The 25,834-nt window shown below is 37.7% G+C and overlaps 1 protein-coding gene and 1 non-coding gene across 12 annotated transcripts in view; both read left to right on the forward strand.

Moving 5' to 3' along the window:
• CCDC91 (coiled-coil domain containing 91) overlaps nt 1–25,834 on the forward strand; it is a 360,167-nt gene that overhangs the window by 294,599 nt on the left and 39,734 nt on the right. The gene's annotated exons all lie outside the window — the stretch shown is intronic.
• On the forward strand, nt 2,195–2,301 carry LOC118525938 (U6 spliceosomal RNA). Its single transcript, XR_004912385.1, has one exon. It is a non-coding gene; the product is annotated as a U6 spliceosomal RNA (small nuclear RNA).

A 25,834-nucleotide genomic window follows, 5' to 3' on the forward strand; every position in this document is an offset into this window, starting at 1 on the left:
TCCAACATTCAGTGTACATTGGGATTGATTCATTAAATGATTCCACTATTCTTGTCACGAAGATTTTTCATATTTTCATTTTTTTTTGCATGTATAATGTGATCATTACCTTGTACCAGGAACATATTAATCATAATTTCTTTGCCATTTTACAAGAATTTTAATGTCTGCTTTTTATTCATCTGTGGGGACATTTGGCATATAAAATAACTTTGTTGCTTAGTTTTTCCTTTATAGTTTAGAGTGCTTATTCATTTAAGATCTAGTGTGACTATAATATATTCAACACTTTGCTTTTGTCCTCAATATTTATTCCATTCCTGTGGTTCACATTTTCCTTTTCTTATGTATCATGTGTTGAAAATGAAAATATCTTGTCTGGGGTGGAGCTTAGCCACTGGACTAAACAAACATGCTCTCCTTCTGCTCTTAGTTGATTTTAGTGGTTAAATTACTAAAAAATCCTGTTTAAAAAAAAAGTTTTACATCTACCTTTTTTTATTGTGTACTTTCTTTAGTTAGTAAAATTCCCTTCCTTTCAACTCTCCCACCAAAATGCAACTTGTTCACTCGTATTTCTTTTATATTTAAGACCCTGACATTAGTAGTCAACAGATTAATGAAAATAGCATAGACATTCAAGAATCAAAGTTTTTGAATTTAGTGAAAGAAATTAAACCACTTGAACAAAGTTTCCAAAACTCAGAGGGTATCTATGATGGGCTATCCAAGGCATGTTCTTCTTGTGTCAGTGGCACAAGTGCAAGAGGAAAAACCCAAATACAGGAACACTGGAAGTTTCTGATTGTGTCACCTCTGACATCTTGTGGGCCAAACCAAGTCATACAGCCAAGCCCAAGTTCAAAAGGCAGAGAAGTACATTCCAACCACCATGAGGCCAAGCATGTTGCATGGTCAAATTCAACATCAGTGGAGTAGAAAACTAATCCTCCATGGACGTGGGGAAAAAGAATGGGTTAATAGTTGCCAAATAGTAATTTAACCTATTACACACCAACCAATCTAGGTAAGCTACCCTCTCTCCTGCTAATCCTACTTTATCATATCATGACCCCATTATATTTTCTTCCTACCCCATATCATTATCTGAAACTATTTTAATAGTTTATATTGCATTATTTATTCATTAAATATCATCAGACACCTAATGTGTATGAGGCAGTGCTCTAAGTCGCATCTAAGATGCATCTAAGCGACGCATCAATAAAAAAACAAAAATCCATGTTGATTGCCTGTCTCCCTCACTAAAGTATAAGCTCCAAGAGAGAAAGGACCTCATCTGTTTCGTTCACCACTGTATTCTCAATATCTCAGAATAAACCTGGCACATAGCAGATGTTCAAGAAAATTTTGTTTCCTGAATGAAGAAATGCCAGTAAACATTTATGTAATCTAACACCATTTGCTCAGACCCTGTCCTTATTAGGCAGCTTTCTGATTGTGATTTGTTTACAATATAGGGAAGTTTTTATAGACAGTCTTGTGAACGTGAGTTACTACAAGTCTTCTTTTGAGAGAAAGATCTGTGCTTAGTATTTTGGCAAATCTGAAGTCTGTACCTAGACAGCTGAAAACCAGTCCTTCGAGGCAGTAAACTCATGGTAAAACCACCCTGAGAAACTTAAGAGATAGACAGCATTGGCTAAGTACACTTGTAATTCACTTCTAAGCAGATAATGCAGAAGGATTTTTTTACACAGAATATATGACACCCAGTGTCTCATGAGGGTTCTTTCTGCTCCTTTTAGATACTTATCTTCTTTCCATCAAAGTTTCTAACAAAAATTATTTTAGTGATAAGGTATTAGTTTTTTTTTTTAGGCTCATACATAGCAAGCACAAAGAGTATGTGAAGAGCTAAATTAATTAATGGCTTCATTACCAGGTTTTGAATCATGAAAAGCTGTGCTACTCTTTTGCTTTAGGCTTTTAAAGCTCTGTTTCCCGAACTTTTCTCAGAATATGTATATACTGTACAAAACTAAGCAAAAACTTAACAAAGGACTGTCAGTAGATCTGTTCTATAGAGATTTGAACTGCATTATCAACAATCAAGACAAGAATGTTCCCAGCTCCCATCCCTGAAGCTGTAATTGTTTTATTTTTACACTCAACCTATTAGCGTCTAATAGTATACAATCTGCCAATCTCACATTTAAAATAAAATCAGTCAATGCTCGCTTCAGCAGCACATATACTAAAATTGGACTGACACAGAGAAGATTAGCATGGCCTCTGCGCAAAGATGACACATAAAATAAAATCAGTCATAGCAATTCTCATATATACTTTGGGTTCTTAAGACTTTTTCATGCATTAGGCTGTGAAAAATATTAGATGCCTTGATAAAGTCTTTTAAGAGCTACTACCATTTGCTAAGGAAGATACTACTATTTAACTACAATAATTCTTAATAAAATATAAGTGATGATGAACTATTGGTGATAGTACCACTCTAGAAAAATAAGAAGATATTGTACAGTCTTACACCAAGAAAGAATTTCACAATATCTTCACTGCCAACAGTATTATTGAGTTCTGTGGTAAAGATTTTACTTATTCTATTTACTCATTAACAAGTGCTTATTCAACATTTACATACTAAGTATATACTATAAATAAGATAGACATGATCCCTACACTGCCAAGGATTAGAGCCTAAGAAGGAGAAGGGAAAAGCCAGAAATTGCCACACGCGAGAGTGCTGAGAGAGAAGTGGGACAGGGCGCTACAGAGGCACCCGGAATGGGAACTAATCAAGGCCTCATGGATCAGAGAACCCTGCCCAGCAGAATAATAGCGAAGCTGAAACTTTTAACAATTACTTCTCTCTCCCTCTGTCCAATGTATAGGGAAATCGATCTTTAAAAAATATCCAGATTCTGACCACCTCGACTGCTATCACCAGTGACTAAGCCACTGTCAGCTTTTGCCTGGCCTTCTTCACAAGCCCTCTAACGAGTATCTTTACCTCTACTCTTGCACTGCAAAGTCATTTTTCACACTTGAGTCAGATTTTATCGCTTCTCTGCATAAAACCTTGAAATGGTCCCATGTCACACAGAGGAAAGCCTGAGTCATTGCAGTGGCCTCTAGGGCTCTCCATGATCTGGCCTCCTGTTTCTTCTCGCATCTCCCAAAAACACCAAACCTAACTGTAAAAGACTGCAACTTTTTCACAGAGTTTTAGTGTCACATAATACTCAATTCAGTGTTTTCAAAATTTCACAGAACTTAACCTATGGGAGAAATTGAAAAACAAGCCTCCTGATTTAGTAAGTAGAGCTAACTATGCTGTGTTTCAGATTTCATCTACATGATTTTGAGGTATCTTTTTCGGCTCTGACAGCCGTCAAAACCAAGTGTTAAACTACGTCTAGAGCCAAACCAGTGTATCGCAGAGTACTAAACCAGGATTTTCTTATTCAATCACATTAGCTTTAAATAGTACATATTTTATGACATGTATAACATATTAATAGAAAAATATGCCTTCATAAATTAATAAATAACCATTTCTTTGGGCTGTAGAGCTTCCATTTTAGACCAGTAGTTTTCTCCACATTTATGTCTAAGAAAAGATAACCGTAAAGATATTTTTTTTTTCTTTTTAAGGATTTTATTTATTTATTTGACAGAGAGAGACAATGAGAGAGGGAACACAAGCAGGGGGAGTGGGAGAGGGAGAAGCAGACTCCCCGCCGCGCAGGGAGCCTGATGGCGGGGCTCGATCCCAGGACCCCGGGATCATGACCTGAGCCGAAGGCAGACGCTTAACGACTGAGCCACCCAGGCGCCCCATAAAGATATTTTTAAAAGAGACATTGTAGTGAGGGGAGCACTTTGTTATTTGTCGAGAAAGTTGCACTGTTTCATTTCTCCTAACTAGAAAACATGTTTGAGAGGGAAAATCAAGATGGAAAGAGATGCAAAATAGTTTTCATAATTGATTTGTACCACAGTTATTTCAGTGCTAAATTTACAGTTAGTTTAAAATATACCTCATTCCTTAAGACCTTTGCTATAATACAGGACTGTGCTCATTTGTTTTGTTTTATTGTCGTAATGTTGTTAGGAAAGCTATAAGCTTAGGGAATATAGTGGAGAGCCAGTAAGACTTAAAGCAATTGAGAGAATAGCCAGATTGCTTAGGGAGTAGTCAAGAATGAAATCACCTTTAGAGCAACAATGATCAGCTATTATTTGCTTTTCTAGAGAACCAGGATTGAGATGAATTCATGAGTAAACTCATGAATAAATCAAATATCGTATTTACATGATACAGAAATATTATAAAATTTGACTCTTATTTTCAAGGACTTACGGGATGATGAGTCTAAATATATATTTAGAAATTAGTGCATTGTACAAGGTAGCATATGATTGTCATAATACATGACTCAGCCTGTCATCGCTCAGAGCATTTAGAGAAGGGAACATGTAGAAATAGGGCAGACTATGTAAAGACCGTAGTTCTTCATCTAGCATTGAAGAATTGTGGCAAACAGTGCTAATTGCCTATATAATATTAAGTCTGTCCTTCTGCCCTACTAATAGAATCCCAGGGTTTTTAAAGGTAGCAGTATACAGTTATGAACAGGGACTCCTCAAACTCTCGTCAGCCTTTAGTGGCCACATAACCCAGTTCTAGCTACTGAGGTGTCAAAGACAGTCTACTGAGTGAGGCTTTTAAGATGGCTCTTTCTCTGGGAAAAGTGGCCAGACTCCTTTGGCAAGTATGTTTTTCTTTTCCTTTCTCATCTTTCCTGTCTAGAACATAAACTGATGCCAGAAGGCACAACAGCCATCTTATGACCAAAGGGAAAAAATATATATATGCTAAAGATAACCACGTAGGAAAATAGTCTGGATCCCGGACTGTTTACTCCCAGAGGCCATGGTGCATTAAATAATAAATTCTTCTTTAAGCCACCGTTTGTCAGATTTCTGTTACGGCTGAACACACTTCTGACTGATAAGAAGGGTGGGGGTTTGCATAAGTAAAGATGTGAAGGAAAAAACCAAGCATCAAGTCACAAGCATCAAGTGGCATCAACAATATGAGCACACAATTCAGAATCAGAAATGGATGTTACTTATCTGAGTACAACGTAACGACTAAGGCCCCTGGAGTGGTTTATATTGATTCAACTGCTTTTAAGTATATAAATTGCCTTACTTATTTTGGGGAATTATTTTTAATTATTTTCTTTGTCATTACCTATGAATTATCTGAGAGACATGGCATTCTTTTATCCATTTTTCTTAAATGAAGGCAGAATTCCACAAGTCCATACTTTTAAGTATTCAGTAGTTCATAAGTCAAGTGTAGGTCCATTATTTAAGGACCTTAAATTGTTATCCCAGATAAGCCATTATAACAATTTTGCCTGTCTTCCAACAAGTTTACACCACAGAAATGATATATTCAGAAGAATTAGTCACGTGAACTAGATGTAGTTTCTTAGCAGCATTATGATGGAGGACCAATCTCTATAAAGGATTGACACCCAACATTATTTCAGTGGAATCATATTTTTAAAAGTGTGATACTATCTTATAGTTTTCTTAGCTATAATACAGTAAACTCTGATTTAAACCAAGGAAAAAGAAAATTCTCAACAGTAGTAAAATATGTAAGGCAGTGAGTGTGTTAGCTAAATTGTGTTTGAATGGAAAAATGTCAGTTTTATAAAAGGAGAAAAATTGTGCTTGTCCATTTCCATATCTGGTGTGCAGCCTCCCATCAGTTGTGCAAGCTTCTGATACCCTCTCAACAAAATCTCTTCCTAAAGTTAGCCTGATCCAGTTTTATTGCTTGTAACCAAAAAACCCTACAGATATAAAGTAGCTAGCTGTATCTTACATCTGCATGAATCCTGTAATTTAATAAAAGTAGTTAGCATTCATCTTGTCTCTGGTGAGAAAGAGCTAGTAGAGTTTTATGTAGGTAATCGTGAGAATCACGGAGATACCTCATTCTTCCACTCCCGGGGCGAAGTGAATGAATGGATAAGTTAGAGCTTCACACTAAAGAACATTCACTCTGCATTCATGGTTGAAATGAGCACATTCTAAATCTCATAGTTTGTTTTGAACTAGGCTATAAATTGTTAAATTAGATTCTGGTGTAAAAAGTACCTACTGAAGTAATTGATGGCACGTCAGTGTTTATTAAGAATAAGAATATTACCATTAAGACATGATGTTGAAACTGTCACTTCAGAAATCTTTAATGAATGAGTTCCATATGTGTTCAATACAGTGTAATCCATAATACAAATAAATCCCTTGCAACCAGCATCCTTAGACTTTACACAACATAGAATTACTAACTAATAGGTTGAGAAAAGAGGGCATACAACTAAGAAGAGAGAATAATCAAAGACCACCCTGAATCAGTTGCTTCTTTACCACCAGCTGGTAAAGTATTTCCTAGGAAAACGAATATATTATCACTAAATATTTCAGTGCCTTCTATTAGTGGTGTTTTTTTTTTTTTAGGAAAGTTTTGAACTAATTATTGAACTATGCATGAAAATGCTTATGTGTCACTTTAAAAGATTCTTACACATATATTTCATTCAACATATGTAGATCAAGAAAAAAATGCCCTGTCTGGCAGGTAATGGCCTTAAGTGAAGTTTAGCAGAGCAGCTTCTCTAGAGCTATAAATTAATCTGCCATTTTAGTTTTGGAAACTTGCTACAGATGACAGATTGCTAATGGTGCTATACAACAACCGAAACTACGCATTGTAATTGGTAGAAGCTGCTTCAATAGTACTGAAAGTAGGAACTGTTACCCATTTTAGTATCCGCTAATGGACTTCTTTTCTCCTTCTATTTTTTAACAAAAATCTGGAGTTCGGCTTAATTATTCAAGAACCAGGGAGTCTTTGACTTTCTTAAACATGTGTTTAGTTTTTCCAAATTTTCCTGCTCAAAGAATTGTTACTGTTTGCCTTGAGAATCATTTATTCTGAAATGTGGGGAAAGTAACGGAGCCTTGAATTTTGTATACGAAGTGATGGGAAAGAACATATTTTTGTCCCCTGAACTGAAATGCCATCTTAATGGCTTATTCATATCACAACCCGGCTGACCGAGGCATGATATTCCGTGGCCTTGAAAGGGTTACTCTGGGAAGTGAGCACTAAAGTAACTCAGAGATTGCCATTCTATCTTCCCACAGTGAAAAATGAAGTGGATCAAAGCATCTGTAAAGCAAAAACCAAAGTGATTATTCATTTCTTTCCTCGTTTAAGAAACACGCACTTTCACTCTGCTCCACTCCTCTCCTCTCACCCCGATGCCAGTAATTGCACATTCAGATTTACCACACAGAGTCTGACCCATAGCTATACCCAAAGAGCAACCACATCCAAGACACAGAAGGAAAGCCAAAAATAATGAAAGCCTCTGTATCTGAAAAGATTCTTATTTAAGATCTCAGGTAAGCCTATAGAATTGTGGACTTAGGCGATCAGACATCAATCAGACATTCAGTTTCTTTTCACTTGCCTTGTATTTCTTGAAGCCCTACCAAGAAGTGCTCCAACAGAGAGCAAACAGAGATGACTGCTTAAACAGCACCTTTGCTCCACAGAATTTTCTTTTGGGTAAACAGTCTTTAGTTCCTATGTAGACTTCACTGTGTGTGGATATGTATTAGGGCTAAAACCAAAAGGCAAATTAATGATAAAACAGACTTCTGAAAGCAGAGAGAAGTCACTAAATCTTATTTGCACTTACTTTAATTAAATATTAATTAGATTGGATAATTTATGCAGATGTAAGATGTAGCTACTTTCTGTGTATACAGGGTTTGGGTTACAAGCAAAAGAACTGGATCGGGCTAACTTTAGGAAAAGGGATTTTGTTGAAGGGTTATCGGAGGCTTGCAGAATCGATGGGAGGCTGTATACCGGACATGGACATGTGCGAGGGAAGTAAGTCAGGTTTGGAAATTCAGAGGCATCGGTGTTAATAATGGTGTTAGAATGAAAAAATACACTGGTCAGGGTAGCATTACTAGGAGAGGACAGAACTAACCATTTTCTGTGTTGTTTCTCCACTCAGTATGTACATTTCAGAGAGGGAACATCTGATTGGGTTGGTTTGGGTTACATGCCTGCCCTTTGGTTAGAGGAGGGTAGGACACCTAATTACAGTCCACCATACTGAATCCATCGGGTAAGAATTAATTTCCCAACTGGAGTTCAAGTTGCCATTAAGAAGGAGAAATAGGTGCTGGGAGCCAAAAAGCAACAAATATTCAATACAACTACCATTTATTCAGTGTGCATGGTTTATTACTCACTATGTTTCATATGCACTATCTTATTTAATCCTTAAAGGAAGCTTCACAGTAAGTTACTATTTTATAGGTAAGAAAATTTAAGCTTTGAGGAAGGTTAGGTAACTTGTCCAAGGTCATACCATGAGAAAAATGGCAGAATTAAGACACCAGAGAGAACAATCAGAACAATTAGACTCCATGCTCCCTCTTGGCAGATCTGTGTGTTATCACTGATGACAGTATTTCCTGAGCCAATCTCTCAGAGGTAAAAAACAAAAACAAAAAAGATTTTTTTAATACTATGTGTAAATATATTAAATCTACCAGTAGTACTATACAATGTACAAGTTCTTTACTTGAATAAAGCTTTGGGAATAAATGTGATGTAAATTCAGAATGTAAATTTGAAAATGATTTTTTTTTTCTCTGATGCAAATTCAGGGTTAATTTCTTAATATAATGAAGGGCTTAGTTTCTTAATTTAACGAATTTATCAGTGAATGACAGAGGTGAGCCTGCACATCAAGCTTGCTATCTCTTGGTTTCTAGGGAAGAGATTAATGAAGTAAAAAGTTTAGGTAGTGATTGCCATCTGTACCAGAAAAAGTTGCATGAAATGGAAATGAACTACTATACTCATTTTTACTGGTAGCATTCTTTTGGATATTTGGCAAGTCAGTTTCCTTAACTGAGTTCAATTTCCCCATCTATAGTGAAGAGATACTAATAAGCCCCATAATCCCAAGAATGTAACGAGATGATGAATGTAGTATACTTGGTGACCTCTAAACCAGGGTTTCTCAACGTTGGCTCTATTGATCCTTTGGGCCAGATAATTCTTTATTTTTGGAGACTGTACAGTCATTGTTGGACATTCAGCGTCATGCCTGGCCTGTACCCAGTAGGTGCCAGTAGCACTCACCGCCCAGTAGTGATAACCAAACGACTGACTCCAGCAGAATCACAGAGGTCTTACGGATGTGAGTCAGGTTTATTTCATGAGTAAGCCCCTAAAACAGCAGAGTTCAACCAAGAGTAAGAGAAATCTAGGACAAAGAGTAGAGGAGGGAGATGAGAATTAGTTGTGGCCTTAAGACAGACTAAAAAAGGGGTTACAGCTCATCTCACCAACTTTCCTTTTGTAGGTTTCCCCACAAAAGAAGACCAAAAGACCAAACAGAATCCTCAAGGAACTGTTACAAGAACTTATTAAGCAATGGAAATGGATTTTAGGACTAACGTACTAATTCCCCTAGTTGCTCAGATTGTTGGTGACTGGCAGGGTTCAGCTGAGTCCCTTGGCCAAAGTCATGTCCTCTCCCTGAGAGACTCCTACATTCAAGGTTTACCAAATGTTACCTCTTCAAAAAGTCCATCCCTGGCCATCTTAGCTAACATCCCTCCATGTTTTTCTCCCTCCACCTGCCATGCTCTTCTGCCAATGCCTTTTCTTCCCCTAGCACTTCATCAGTTACTGAAATTGTTTTATTTACTGTTTTAGATGGTTGTTTTCTATTTTTGTCCAAGAAGAGTGGCATGCTTGAAAAGAGAAGGAAAAAAGCCCTATGTTCCAATGCAGCCCCCAGTGGCTGATATTTTATAGTCCTTCAATAAGTATCTGCTGAATAAATGAGAGTGGAGGTCACAGTGAGGACAGCCTGGGGTGTTCCGCTTGCTGAAATAGTTGTTCTGTTCAGTAGAGTCCGAGGAAAAGCTGTACTTATTTTGTTTCTTTGTTTTATGAAGGACCCCCTGCACCATGTCTGCATCTCATATATCAACTTTATGTTGAAAAAAAATGTGTTGATGTAGTCCCTTGCTGTCATGCTGCTGTCAGGCTTCTGTCTCCACCATAACCATGAATGTTACTTGTCTCTGGCAGATGAACATGATTTTCAGCCATGAGAAAATAATAAAAGGTTCTTAGTTCTAGGGTACTCTAGGATTTTTCATAATGTTTTCAATGAAATAAATTAACTTCTGTTTTTTCATTTTACGGAATGGCTCTGAATGTCATTAAAAGCACACATGTTTGTGACTAGATGGATTTCAGTACTTAACATCTTGTGTTAATCTTATTTTTTAAATCCCACTGCCAACCACTTCTGCCTCGTTGGACCACCCATATCTGGGTTTCTGTGATGCATTCTTTTACGAATAGGTTCTTTTTTCCAGTGGATTTCCCTACCTTATCTACAAATACCTGTTTTCTACTTGCAAGGGGAAAGATACCACACTGACTTCCACGTTTATGCTCCCCAATCAATTTGAATTTTTTGTCAAATTTTTCTTTTCCTAATATGGGAAAGCTCCTTATACATGAGTAGAAAGAATATTCTCTCTAGTTCTAGAATCTGATTTAAGAGTGGAAGAGGTGCATTCCAGGTTAGAAGTACAAGGAATATGGAAGTGTCCTCTTGGAGAACTCAGAATTAATACCACTTCTCTTCCCATTACCTGCATTTCCTTTTCCAATGTCATTGACTCTATCAAGTAAGAAGTATTTACTGAGGCCAGCTATCTGTCTAGCGCTATAAAAGGTATTGATGGATAAAGCAGGGGTTGGCCAAACATGACTAATGGACCTAATCCAGCTTGCTGCCTGTTTTTTGTTTGTTTTTTTTAAAGATTTTATTTATTTATTTGACAGAGACACAGCAAGAAAGGGAACACAAGCAGGGGGAGTAGGAGAGGGAGAAACAGGCTTCCCGCCGAGCAGGGAGCCCAATGCGGGGCTCGATCCCAGGACCCTGGGATCATGACCTGAGCCGAAGGCAGACGCTTAACGACTGAGCCACCCAGGCCCCCCCCCCTTTTTTTTTAAATAAAGTTTTATTGGAACACAGCTACATACATTTGTTTACATATTATTTATGGCTGCTTGTGTGCTATAAGAGCAGAGTTGAGTGATTGTGACAGAGACCATATGGCCTGAAAAGCCTAGATTTTTTACTATCTGGCTCTCTACAAAAAAGTTTGCCAACCCATCGAGTTTATGAATTAATTGGGTTTATTGTGAAAACACGGAGTTATTGGTAAATCAATAAATACCAAATTGTATGTTACTGAAGAGAATAGATATCACAGATTAGTTATTGGTTGGGAAATAAATCTCATTTACAAAGGAGCTGATGATTTTAAAATGTTGAAATGTGAGAGATTCCTTGTACTGCCTTTCCTCGATCATTCTGTGCTTTTCTTTGTCAAGTCTCAGATATGCTATGAAATTAAAAGAAATTTAAAACTTTATTAGCAAAGCTCTATGTCCTCCATAATTCCCTCAAATAGATGTGCTGAAGAAATAGCACAGGATTCTTAAGATCGCAACATGCCTGGTGTATCATAGATCCTCAGCTATGTTTAAATAAATGACAGAACGTGCAAACTATAAAGGAAGAGAAATTCTTTTCAAACAGTAGCTAACGTTATTGAGTATTCAAAATGTGCCACCTTCAGATGGTGTTTCTCGACAGGGAAGAGACTGGCTCTTTTAAGATTAAATGGTAGCCAGAATGTCAACTCCTCCATTTAGTGTCTGACACATCGCACACTGTAAGAGCTTAATAAGTTTTTACTGTCACTATTTAGAGGAGATTGTATATTTTCTTTCAGACATAGTACTAATTATACTGAGGTGCATGAAAATAAGTAAAGCATGTAAATTAACCCTTGATTGCATCACTCTCAGATATTAAGAAAACATTTGTATTTAGGAAATACGTAACAGAGTGATTCACAGGAATGTAAAACTAGCTCATTCATCAGTGTAGGAACATCCTCTTTTAAAATTTTGTTGTGCTGATTATTAATAACTTATTGCTATCTTTTAAATAGCAGGAGAAATTAGCTATGTATATGGGGTTGTACCTACTCAGCTGCTTCCTTTTATAAAAGCTTTTTATTTTTAGTTTAACAAAAACCCTTAGCATACCACTCAGTGGCTTGTCACAAAGGAAGCACACCTGTGTAGCCAGCACTGAGGTCAAGCAGAATATTGCCAGCATCCCGGAGCACCTCCCACGGCTCCTTTCCATCACTATTGCTCTCCCAGAGGGAACCTCTCTCCCATCATAGGAACAAGCATTGTAAAGACTAATTGAGGAGATGCTAGCATGTTCTTTTAATAAGTCCACAGATTCTGTTAGGCCTTTGAGACCAATCTGTCATTTTAAGTAGAGCATAGTCTTCTGACTCTGAAATATTTTATGCTAAATATGTCAGAGTTCTTTTCACATATCAGTAATGTGCTTTGACATGTTTAATATGAAAGCCTTCAGGGGAAGGCAGTTATTTTCCTCTGAAAATAGAGAGTGAGGCGGGGTTTAACTGCATGAAGTTCATGATTCACAACAACAGCACCCACGGTCGGGTGAGGTCTCACTAGGGTGCCCGTTAGTGAGTCAGTCATGCAAACGTAGCTAGACCTGGAGATGTAGAAGGTGAACTTGAATGACTCTCTGCTCTGCCGTCACCCGGTGCTTTGAGGTAATTTTATTTTTTGCATTTTTCACTAATATCCGTGAAGGAATTCATATCTCCCCTTCCTTCTCTGTTGCAAAGGCCATGCGAATTTATCCCGACAATTACTTCTATAATCCGATTAATGTATGAATGAATATCCAAGAAAGTGCTCTGAAAGCTCTCAAGTTTTCTGTTTCATAGTTATTTCCCCATCCTAATTTTTCTGTTTTACTTTATGTTATATGTTTTTAAATTACTTAAAACAAACAAACAAACAAAAAGGAGGTTATTATAATCCTTGTTCCCAAATGTTTAGTTTGGCATCTGATGCAAGGCCTCAGTTCCAGGCTCTAGTGCCAGAAGCTGAAGCTGAAAACAAGAATGTGGTGGGCAGGCTTGAGATCTGAATTCGGGAGGAGTGTTTATATTTTCCCAAGGGCCTCATTAGCAAGAACCCAAGCCCTGAATGTTACTACCAGCACCTTTTAACTGACTGACTTCTCTGTTTTGTATAGTAGAGCGTCGTCTTATACATGCACATCCTTACTTTCTCATCCCTGTCAGCTGCCTTGTAAGCTCCAAAAGAAACTTTAACAGTAGATCCTCATCAAATTCGAAGTTGTGATTTTGTCACAGCTCATGGCGCATAATCACACAATAGAGTTTAACTTTTGAATATTTTCAAAATTAGAACCAACTGAAATGTCCATCAGTAGACGACTGGTTAAATGCATTATGTTACAGTGGAATGCTGTGCACCCATTAAAAGAATATTTATCTACATTTGTCAATATGGCTGCAAAATGTCCTGAATAATCTTGTATATTCAAATGTATTTTGCTGTATATCTCTCTCTATAGATGTTGTCTTAGAAAATATATTTAAACAAGTAAAAGACAAAGGTGATTTATTGTCTTCTCTCAGAGGTAGAAGGAGATTTTGCTTCCTGATTTATATTCCTTTGCTTAAATATATAATATATTGATTGTGTCATAGCTTTAAGAAGAGAAAACCAGTTTAAATAGACGGTTGTGTTGTTTTGTGTCTATTTTTTATACGTCCAGTATTTCAACCTTTTTTTTCCTTTGTAAAATATATTCAGAATCCTCTCCCGAGCTTTGGCTGCAGGGGCATACAGGTTTGACTTGGGTGTTCTAGACAGGAATAGGCTAAAGTTTTGCTTTCTCATTTGAGCCATGCCATACTTAGAAGGAAATGCTGACCAATGAAGTCAATGCCAAGGCCGACAGTGGTATCGAGGTCAGAGAGAGTTCTGTAGTTGTTTCCTACTCATTCGTCTGGGTCTGTTTTATGGCTTTAATAGGATTAGAGAAACATTTACATTGAGGCTTTAGGAGAATTTTCACACTACTCAACTCTCACAGAACAATATAAACCCACAGGATTAAGGATGGAATTGATCTAAAGTCAGTAGGGTAAAATGAGTGCATGCACCTGGTTCTCTCCTTGTTTTCTACTTGCTGAGGAAGCCACCCTGAGACAGTGAAGACAAAAACGTATGTGTAGGCAAGGGCATGTTTTTCAGGGAGACATGATGTGATGTAATTTAAAGAAGTTCTGCCTTTTTAAGACGAAAAGCAAGTCCAATTGCAAGTGGTTTGTTGAAAAAAAGACATGTAGAAAATAATCTGTCTCTCAAATATCTTATCTCTATTAGTATTTGTTTGATCTTCCATATATTCTTCATTCTTCAACCTTGCTTTCTCCTGCCTTTTGAGTCCCATAATGATTGGAGTTACTCTTTCTGATTGCAATTCAGAGACCCATATTGCCTCTTGTAACTTAGGTGAATATTGACTGACTTCCAACACGTACCTGAACTGGAGATAAGATTAACACCCTCAGGAAATTGAGAATGCTAAGAAATAGTATCTAATTAGGACCTGTGGCAGTTGTATTTTTCAAAAATGATCATAGCAGTGCTCCCAGTCCAACATTCTCTTGCCGCACCCCATCAATAAGCAGAGTCTGTTTTCCCTCCCCTTGAACCTGGGGCTGAACTCTGCCTGCCTCAACAAATCCGATCTAATGGATGTGACACCAGGTGATTCTGAGGCTAGATCAAACAAGGCAATAAGGCTTCCACCTACCCGTTTTTCTCTCTTGACATAATTGCTTATGAATCTAGCCATCATGCTATGACAAAATTCAAACTACCTTCTTTGGGGGGACCACATGGAAGACCCACATGCACAGGAGCTGAAACTTCCAACCTCCAGCCAACATCAATCACCGGATGTGAGTGAGCAAGCGAGCCCTCAGCTGATTCTAGCTTCTGACCTTCCAGCCGAGATCCCAAATATCATGGGGCAAAGGCAAGCTGTTACAGTTGCAACATATTCCAATCCCTAACCCACAGTTCATGAGCGTAGTAAATCGTTGTCTTACACCACTGAGTTGTAGGGTAATTTGTTTTGCCGCCATAGTAACTGGTACAGGGCCACTTCTCCACTAGAGACAGATAAGGAAGTATCTGTAGACAAGGGCAAAATTCTTTTTGGGAGATAATTTTATATCTCCATGGTGTGGCTTGGATTCAAAGAGTAATTTTTAAAAGGCAGATGTAGCTAATATTGAAACACACTGAGAAGAGTAACCAGAGGACTGGTTATTAAAAACTACCCGAGCATGCAGAGCTTCTGCATTCAGAAACCACCAAAAGGAGTCTTCGTTAGATCCAGTTAAGCCCTCCTTGTGATTCCAGGCTATTTCAGGACTTGGAATATTATCTAGACTGATGAAGCAATCCAGAATACTGCCTTTCAGAGCGATTTCAACATGTCAGTAACTAATTCTTCTGGTTTCAGAAGCACAAAATGCGCAGTGCCAGAAAGCAGTTGGGCCGGAGCTCTCCCTGTTAAATCTGACAAAGTCTAGAGCATGAATGATTCTCAAGAACAACGGTTTTCAGTGATAGGAATTAAGAAGCTGGACAGATTTTTTTCATGTCACAGATTTCAGAATGTGTATAATTTTCAAATAATTTTATAAAATACTGTTACTAGTTCCTTTACTCCCCCACTCGTCTTGATTAAATCTACGTACCATAAAGATAAAGCCACTCTGCTATCCATTATTTACTGATGCAAACATCTATTTCCCAGGATACTGTATTTTATTGATGATGATGTACATTTAAAGAATACCATAACTAGTGTACTGAGTATTTTATAAAATAACTTGCAGTTTCTTTTACTCATTTTAAATCCCTTGCACATAGGAGCACCTGGGTGGCTTAGTCAGTGAAGCATCTGATTATTGATTTCAGCTCAGGTCATGATCTCAGGGTCATGAGATCAAGCCCTGCATCAGGCTCCATGCTAGGCAGGGAGTTTGCTTTAGATTCTCTCTCTCCCTCTCCCGCTGCCCCTCCCCCAGCCCGCCCTGCTCACATGCGTGCACTCTCTCTCTCTCTACAATAAATAAATCCCTTGTACATATTATTTTTGTGAAGGCAAAAATGCCATTTGACTGTTGAAATTTTTGAAAATATAGTATTTTCCTATCTCATCTCAATTGCAGTGTGTACTTATGGATAACTTTTTTTTTTTTTTTTAAGAAAATTAGCCACCCACCTTCGTTAATCTACTTGCTAGTTCCAGTGCATGAGTAACGATGCTTGGTAAGGATTGGTTACATAAAACATTTTGAGTAACTGCCAGATTTTCTTCTGAACCTTTCTCACCTACAAATATAGGTGAGAAATGGGAATTTTAAATGGAAATTTTTATCTATTGAGATGGCTGTTTCTGTAGGAATTCTAGTTTACAGTCATTTGCTTCTTTTGGATGCATAAAAAGCAAATACAAAAAGCAAATACAATAGTGTTGCTTAGTTGACAAGAAAAGTAAATGGCTGAAATAGAAAAAAAGTTATATAATAGCTTTCATACAAACCTCACAAATGTCTCTGGGCTATAGATCACCAATTTATGTAATTTCTACCCAAATTGCCACCAATTCTGCTTTGCAAATTTCCCACAGATTTTTAAAGAGAGAAAGATTGTTGGCCTTTTCTTGTTTTCATTTGTTTAATAGTACTGGATTGTCCCATTTTATAGAAAAACCTTTAACATTGTAGCATGGCATAGGCGTACTCTCTTCTTAGTGAGAGAAATATATAATTAGGGGGATGGGTGTTTGAATCAGATTTCCTGGATTAGAACCAAAATTTGCCATTTATTAGATGTGTAAACTTAGGCAAGTACTTAAAACTGTGGGCCACATTTTGTTCATCTGTAAAATGGAGATAAAAATAGTGCTTATTTTACATAAAATTGTTACAGAATTAAATGATTTGGCACATGTAAAGTTCTTACAACATTATCTGGCATATAAAAATATTGTCAGTGTTAGCTATTAATGCTATTATTTTATTGTTGAGGTAAGTTTTCTTAGTTACATAGTTTAGATCAAACTGCCTTTGGTACAACTGCCTTTGGTTCTTGAAGTATTTTTTAGTTTAAATGCCTCTTTGTTACAGAAGTGATTCATGACAACTTAAAATATATGTACTATTGGGGTGGCTGGGTGGTTCAGTTGTTTAAGGGTCCGACTCTTGATTTCAGCTCAGGTCATGATCTCAGGGTCATGAGATCGAGCCCCACATTGGGCTCCACGCTCAGCACAGAGTCTGCATGTCCCTCTCCCTCTGCTCCTCCCCCAATTCTGTCTCTCAAATAAGTAAATAAATTAAATCTTTAAAAAAAAGTGTGTGTGTGTGTGTGTGTGTGTGTACTATTAAAAATCATGGTGAGGGGCGCCTGGGTGGCTCAGTTGTTAAACATCTGCCTTTGGCTCAGGTCATGATCCCGGGTCCTGGGATCGAGCTCTGCATCGGGCTTCCTGCTCTGCGGGAAGCCTGCTTCTCCCTCTCCCACTCCCCCTGTTTGTATTCCCTCTCTCACGGTGTCTCTGTCAAATAAATCTTTAAAAATAAATAAATAAATAAATAAATAAAAAATAAAAATCATGGTGAATGGTAAATGAACATCAAATAATGAGTGTGAAACTGATGGAGATTTAATATAAATATGTACAGGTCAGAAAGGTCCTGTCTGCTTATCAGAGTTAATCTGCAGAATCAGGTTGGCGTTTCCTGGAGAAAGAACTATCATATTTTACACATACGTAAAAATTCACAATTTTAAATTGATTTGGAATTTTATATTTCCAGACATCCTAAGTGAACCTGTTTGGTTAGGTAAAATTTACCATGCCCATTATATACTTTTTCAACATTTTTAGGTTTTTTTTTTTTTTTGCTCTTCTAGTTTGTAAATGCGAATACGCTAACAGAGGAAAAAAAAAGACACTTGCTAATGAAAGTTGAATACATATATGTTCAGGTGATCAGCATAACCTGATCATTATGATTATTTTATTTTTATTTTTTACCATTCATATACCCTTAAGCTATTACAGGAGATGGTATTCCATTAGCTGTTCTTCAGTCCCCACATTAAAATGGCCAACTTGCTGGAAATTTTAGTCTTATTCACTTAACATTTTGAGCTTATCCTCAGATTCTTGAGTTTATACCTGAAAAGTAAATTTTGGTTTTTGATTTGATGGTAGACATGCACAGTATAAAGTTGATACCTATATCACTGGGATCTATATTTGTCTCCTAGTAAGAAAAACTAGAAATAACAGCATCAGTAAGTCCAGAGGTAAGCTGTTTTAGAGCTAGGGTGGAAGCTTAACAGTCATAAAATGATTCAGATCCTTCTGTCTTTGTACTTTTTCTATCTTTAGCACTGGCTTCATTTTTCAAGGCTACAGAATAGTAGCTGGAGCTCCAGGAAACACATTTGTGATGGAGGAGAAAGGAAAAGTGAAAAAATTAAAGGAAAAAGAATTTGGGACAGGTGTCTGTCCCATTTTTAAGGAACTCTCCTAGAGATCCTACCCAGTAACTTAGACTCCCATCTCTTGAGCTACCCCTAGCTGGAAGGGAGTCTTGGGAATGATGGCTTGAGGATGTTCATATCATTCCTAGAACTAAACTGGAATTTTATTGGTAAGAAAAATGGATATTGGAGAGAGAGCTCACACGCTTTGCCATATTCCCTGACTTCTGATACCTTCTGTTTGGTGGGTAGTGTTAATTATTTTTCAGCATCTTCTATTTGAGCAGGTGCTATTGCCATTTTTAGGCAATAATATCCAAGTTTAGCTTTCCTAGTTGAAAGCAAACTTCCTTTACTTGTTTACCAGAAGGAGGACGGTGAGGGTTTTCTTACATTCCTTGATCCAGCTGGGAGGCAACAAGGGGTTTTAAGAGGACTGACTTTGTATTTTCCCACTTGGTTTCCTCAGTAGGATAAATCTGTTTTAAAATGTGCCAGACAGATGGTATTTTTTCCTTAAGGCTTCACTGATCAAGTATACACCATAAAATCCTGAATGAAGAGGAGGAGCAGTTCTATATATTTAAAATGAGAGAAAAAAGTCTGTTCACACTAACTTCCATTTGATTAAATGGTGCTTTGTTCCATTGGTTCAATTTTGAATACTGAGGATTTCCTAGTGGGAATCAGATACGCATCACAGCTGTGGAGCATCTCACACTTGTGTACTTGGCTAGTTGTATCAGTAGTAACGGAAATGTGAAGGTAAGCAAGTGAAGACTGTCTTAGTCTCAAAGGTACCACAAGGTGAGATCCATACCATACATTGCCTTTATGGATTACATTTCCCTTTTCTTTTGTTATGGACCTGGCAGGAAGTAGTCTGTTGTTTTTATATATGGCCATTGAGGTTTGTACATTAAGGCAATGATTTCTTTTTTTTTTTTTTTTTTTTTAAGATTTTATTTATTTGACAGAGAGACACAACGAGAGAGGGAACACAAACAGGGGGAGTGGGAGAGGGAGATGCAGGCTTCCCGCCGAGCAGGGAGCTTAATGTGGGGCTCGATCCTAGAACCCTGGGATCATGACCTGAGCCGAAGGCAGACGCTTAACGACTGAGCCACCCAGGTGCCCCTAAGGCAATGATTTCTTATATAATGCATTTAATGTGCCAGTTTTCCTTTAAACATTTCTGTTGCATTTTCAAGGAACTATTTGTATATTAATATAACAGGAACCTTCCTGAACCTACTGTTTAGGAAGAGAAGATAATTACATGTTTTAATGATGATAGGGCTTTTTTGCATGAGTGTGTGCAATGCAAGAAACTCTTAGGTATTTTATAGCACAACAGATATCAGGGCAAGGACCTGAGTCATAACTGAAGTCCTTATCTGAGAAGGCAGTGTAGTATTGTGGTTCAGAGAATAGGTTTGGTATCATACACACCTGGATTTGAATCCTGGCCCTGCCACTGGGCCCAGTTATCAGTCTCTAGCCTCACTGTCCTCATTCATAGAGTTCCAAAAGAATAAAAATGAGATAATACGTAGTTTGTTTCCCATTGATGCCCTGCACTTAACGTAATCTCCCCACCTTGAGCCTGGGCTGGACTGAGTGGAATTGGGTTATGAAAAGATTGTGGCTTCTGTCTTGCGTGCTCTCCCACTCTCTTGATGTGCTTTTGATCCCTCTCATTCTCTCTTGGATTGCTTGCTTTGGGAAGTGAGCTGCCATATCATTAGGAGGGACTCACATGAGCTCTGTTACAAATGGATATTTTGAGGCCTGTCAACAGCCACTGAGAGAGGTCGGAAGCAGGTTCTTGCCCAGTTGAACTTTGAATTGATCACAGCCCACCTAAGAACTTGATTGCAACCCCTAAGTAGAGACCATGAGCCAGAGGCACTCAGTTAAGCAGCACCCAGTTCCCTCACCCACAAACCATGAGATGATAAATATTTGTTGTTTTTTGTTTTAAACCACTAGACTTGGGGTGATTTGTTACTCAATAATAGACAATACAACACACAAAGAGCTTCACCTGTGCGTGGCAGGTGAACAAGAATCTCAAAACAAGAAAAGGTCATACTTAATTCAACGTTACAGGATTATTGATCATGCATTGTAAATCATCTTCAGTATTTGTGTGCACAGAGCTCTGGAATAAGCCTTATGGACAGCCACTTGTCTGTTTTTGTAGATTGAAACATAGAAGGCAAATGTTATCAGTCATCTGAGATTTTAGGATAGCATGAGGAGACAGGACAAGAGGTCATGTAATTCTTTCTTCTACTTCAAAGTAAGATGAAATTTATATTGCTGAAGGTCAAAACAAAAGAGGAGATAGATAGTAATTGGCAGATATATGTCCTTATATTGACACAAAAGAATTGTTAAAATCTTTAAAAAGATGAATTGATAAAAATACAAGAGTGTGTTTGTTACTTGAACATTTTGTTACTGAACAGTATTTGTTTAGGATCTTTAGTATTTGTTTAGGATCTTTATGTTTACTTACTTTATAAAATGTCATCCTACAGATTGCAGTATTTGCAGTAACCAAGTTCTTGAGAAAATAATGTAAAAAAAAAAGGCTGTTTCATTGTTTGGGAGCATGTAACAAATTCTATTAAAAACTTTATGTGCAATGTCATATTAAAATCATTTAGCCTGCCTTGCCAGAATCAATCCATCTTATATTTGAGAAACACTTTCCTTGCCATTGAACTCTAGAAAGTAGGATATGGAACTTATTAAAGGGTAAATATAACCGTATGGTTTAGAGCCTTAAGATAGAATTTCTGTACAACTACTATTACAGTTTTATCTACCTTTACCTTCTTTTCTAAAATTTCCCTAAATCTATGGCTTTCTTTTTTTACATTGTTTTGGAAATTTTCAGATTTTCTTTGGAAATTGTCAGACTTAGGAGTAAAGCAGTTGTTGCCAGAATCCTTTTTTTTTCCCCCCAAATTCACTGAACTTCACATATGGAAGGTCATACAATAAAGTCTAGTGCCTGCCACCAGGCAAGTAAGAGTAAAATCTTTACTCACTACTACAGTGCATCCTTTTCTGGCCAAATGTTTGCTTTAAGGTCAAAGAAGGTTGTATTCTAAGGTGGTTTTCCTGCACATCAGAGTCTGGAATGTGTATTGGTTTATTCTGTCCAGATGATTTAGTGAAGAGCAAAAATGAATATTCCCATTTCCCAGTCATTCTATGGCAGTTTGAGATAAAAAGGCAGAACAGCCCAAATATGTAGAACTTACTTTAGATGATTCAAAAACAGAGAATTTACTTACCCTAAGATATCTTAAAACAAAACAAAACAAAGCAAAAAACAATCCTTTAGTTGTGGCCAATAGGGTTTAAGATTCTTTATACCCGTTTCTCATTTACTCTAAAAGAGCATCTGTAATTCATCTTGTACATGGTAGAAAGTTATACAACTTTTTTATATGTTGACATTTTTTAACTGTATAAATAGATTTGAAATATACTTTAAAGTTGAAAAGTATTCTCAAAGAGAAAAGGAGATGTGAACTCTGGATTGAAAGTCTTCATGGGACATGAATGATGGCCTATGAATGTTCTGCTAAAGAGGTTAGGCCTACATTTTCTGAAGTTCAAGGTTCAGGCAACTGGTACTGCCTTGGTTCAAACCACTGCCCTGACTATATTGAATCTCTTAGAGTCAGAGTTATTCTAAACATGTACTTTATGTAACATTATTATCCTAAAGTTGGTTCAGAGTCTCTTTCAACGTGATTTACAGTAATGCCATAGTTATATTCCCAGAGAGGAGATTTCATGTCTAAACTCAAGCTTTATATACAATATATACCTCTTGCAATCAAATTTGCTTATCTAAAAATATAAAGAAAAGACTATTTTAAAAGAGAAACTCTTTATGGTTAGTGTACCAGTAATAAAACAGATACTATAGGACCTCCATTAATGCAACTAGTAATGTTACAGATAAGTCTAAATTTTCTTAGGTTAAAGTGATGAGAAGCAGAATTTGAGGATATAGGAAAAACGTAAAGATGGTAGTGTTTAGAGCAAAATGTTTAAATGTCACACAATAAAAGTAATCACCACTTAAGAATAACTTGGTCTTCCTCATGTCTGTCAGCCCTTATTATGATGACTTCATAAAACATACCAGACCATTACAGTTATGTTTGCATATTAAGTCTTAAAATCGATCCATAGGGACGCCTGGGTGGCTCAGTCAGTTAAGCGTCTGCCTTTGGCTCAGGTCATGATCCCAAGGTCCTGGGATCGAGCCCTGCATCGGGCTCCCTGCTCAGCGGGGAGCCTGCTTCTCCCTCTGCCTGCCTCTCTCCCTGCTTGTGCTCCCTGTCTCTCTTTCTGACAAATAAATAAAATCTTTAAAATCAATCAATCAATCCATAATCCACTTCCTTCATGTCTACATCAAGGCTAAGAGTGGTGATGTTATTGCACCCAGAATGGTTCTCAGCACCTTCTAGGGAGGAGTCTTACCCATCCACTGTCAAAAACTTAGGGAGGCCCTAGAATGTACTTGATACATAGGAGGGTTTCTTAAGCAAAGATAAACTAAAGTTAATACATTTAAATATATTCTAAAGAAGTATATTTTTTAATTGTAGGAGGACATTTAAGTTTGTGAAGTTGGTCTCTTAACCACTCAGAGCATCAGTTTTTCACAACTATAAAATGTAGGTGTTAGACTAAGTCTCAAAATACCTTTCCACTAAAATTCCATGAGTACTCATTAAGAGGAAACTCAATCAGTATAGTGTTCTTCCTATATTTGTAATTTGTTTTGAGTCTACAGGAGTTCTCAGGAAAAATTAATTTGTGGGGCATTTTCCAAAGTATGCTCTATGCACTTGCATACACACACACAATTCCAAAGTTTAAAAAGTTTGAGAAATGTTACTGTACCATAGCCATTTTAGCAGTTCACACTGCTTATGAGCATAAAAGCTCTGAGAAGTTCTAAAGAAAAGAAACTTTTTTTAAGCCTGCACTTCTCAAACTTACTTAATTAAAAAGCCTTAAAAAAAAAAAATAGGACATGTGCTACATAGAAATGGTGTTTTATACATTGTGGGAAACACTACTCTGGTATGTAAGGACCTTAACAATTTGGAAAAATCATTGTTAGTCATTTCCTAGGGCTGCTATAACAATACCATAAACTGGGTGGCTTAAAACAACAGAGATTTATTTTCTCACTAGAACTTGAGGCTAGAAGTCTGAAATCAAGGTGTTGGAGGGGCTGTGCTGTCTCTGAAGGCTCCAGGGCATGATCTGTTCTGTGCCCCTCTCCTAGCTTCCGGTGTTGCTGGCAATCCCGTGCATTCTTTCCTTTATAGCCATATCACCCCCATCTCTGCCTCCATCTTCACATGGTATTCTCCCCTGTGTCTATTTCCATGTTTCTCTGTCTCTTCTTATTAGGACACTAATGATTAGATTTAGAGGCCATCCTAATCTGGTATGACCTCATCTTACATCTTAATTATATCTGCAAAGACCCTTTTTCCAAATAAGGTGACATTCACAGGTGCGGGAGTTAGGAGTTAAATATATCTTTTCAGGGGGGACACAATTCAACCCATTACAATAATTACCCATCAAACCTCATATCCCACTGCTCCTTGACCAAGTCATATGTTAGTGTGCACCAGGTCTTAGTTTTCTGACCTTTCTCTTTTATCTACATTCACTCTGTAGATAAGGCCTTCTGTGCTTTAAATAAATGCCTTCTCCATACAGATGATTTCTAAATTTGTATCCCTTGCCCTGATCTCCCTGCTGAACTGCAGTCTTATATCCAGTATCTGCCATATCTGATAGGATTAGACAAAGTAACCCTGTCCAAAACAAAATTCTCATTTTTCTGTGGCTGCCTCACTCCAGCTGCAGTCCATCACCAATAAATGGCAATAAAGAATCACCTTCGGGGTGCCTGGGTGGCTCAGTTGGTTAAGCGACTGCCTTCGGCTCAGGTCATGATCCTGGAGTCCCAGGATCGAGTCCCGCATCAGGCTCCCTGCTCAGCAGGGAGTCTGCTTCTCCCTCTGACCCTCCCCCCTCTCATGTGCTCTCTCTCTCTCTCTCATTCTCTCTCTCAAATAAATAAAAATCTTTAAAAAAAAAAATCACCTTTGTTTCTCTTTTCCTTTCATCCACACTTCTAATCCATCAACAACTCAAGTTGAACCTATCTCAGATATGTTCCCAGCCTGACTGCTGCTAAGCTTCCATGGCCAGCAGTCTTGATTAATGTTCTACCTTTCCCAGACCAGAAGCCTCCTAACTGGGTTTTCCTCTTCCGCTCTTGCCCCACTACAGTCTGCTGTCCCCAGTAACAAAGTGCGCTCTTTATCAAGTACCGAGTATGGTCACACTCCTACTCAAAACTCTGCAGTGTCCTCCCATGACCTATAGCATCCTACATGCTCTGACCACTGTCTGCTTCTCTGATCCTCCCTCCTCCTCCCCCTAGCTCATTTTGCTCCAGTTTTATTATATGTGTTGCCAGTCTTCAGTCACACCAGATCTGAACCCACAGTTCGGACTCTGCTCTTGCCAGTTCATCTGCCATAAAATTTTCTTTCCCAATGCTTTTGTACAGTTCCTTTCTCCCTCATTCCTTTCAGCTCTCTTCATTACCATCTTGTCCATGTGCTCTTCCCTCTTCATCCTACCCCAAAATCTCTCCCCCACCCCCATCAAAGGCTACTTTGTTATTTTTAGAGTACTAATCTCTACCTGAAAAGTCATAATTTGTTCCTCAAACTACAGTATAAATTATATAAGAACAGAGAATTGTCTGATTCATCACTTTATTTCTAGTGCCTAAAATGGTGTCTGGCACATTGTAGGTGCTAGAGAAATATTGAATAAATGAGCAAATGAAAGAATGTATGAATACTCCTAAGCAGACTTTCTCCACTGCATTCAAGCCTCCTTCCTCAGTGTCTCTCAACAGTCTATCTGTGTTCTTCTAATGTGCTTTCCTACAATTTCTAACACATCTTCTCTTTGTCTAAGGAAATGCTCTTGATACTCTGAGCACCTGTTCAAGTTCTGCCTCTGTGAAGTTTTCAGGGCTACCTTCCTGCCATGATTCCCCCCATCTCTGATCTTCCATTAGACTCTGTCTTTACA

This window comes from Halichoerus grypus, chromosome 6, assembly GCF_964656455.1.
Source record: "Halichoerus grypus chromosome 6, mHalGry1.hap1.1, whole genome shotgun sequence".
In the NCBI taxonomy this organism is placed as follows: Eukaryota; Metazoa; Chordata; class Mammalia; order Carnivora; family Phocidae; genus Halichoerus; species Halichoerus grypus.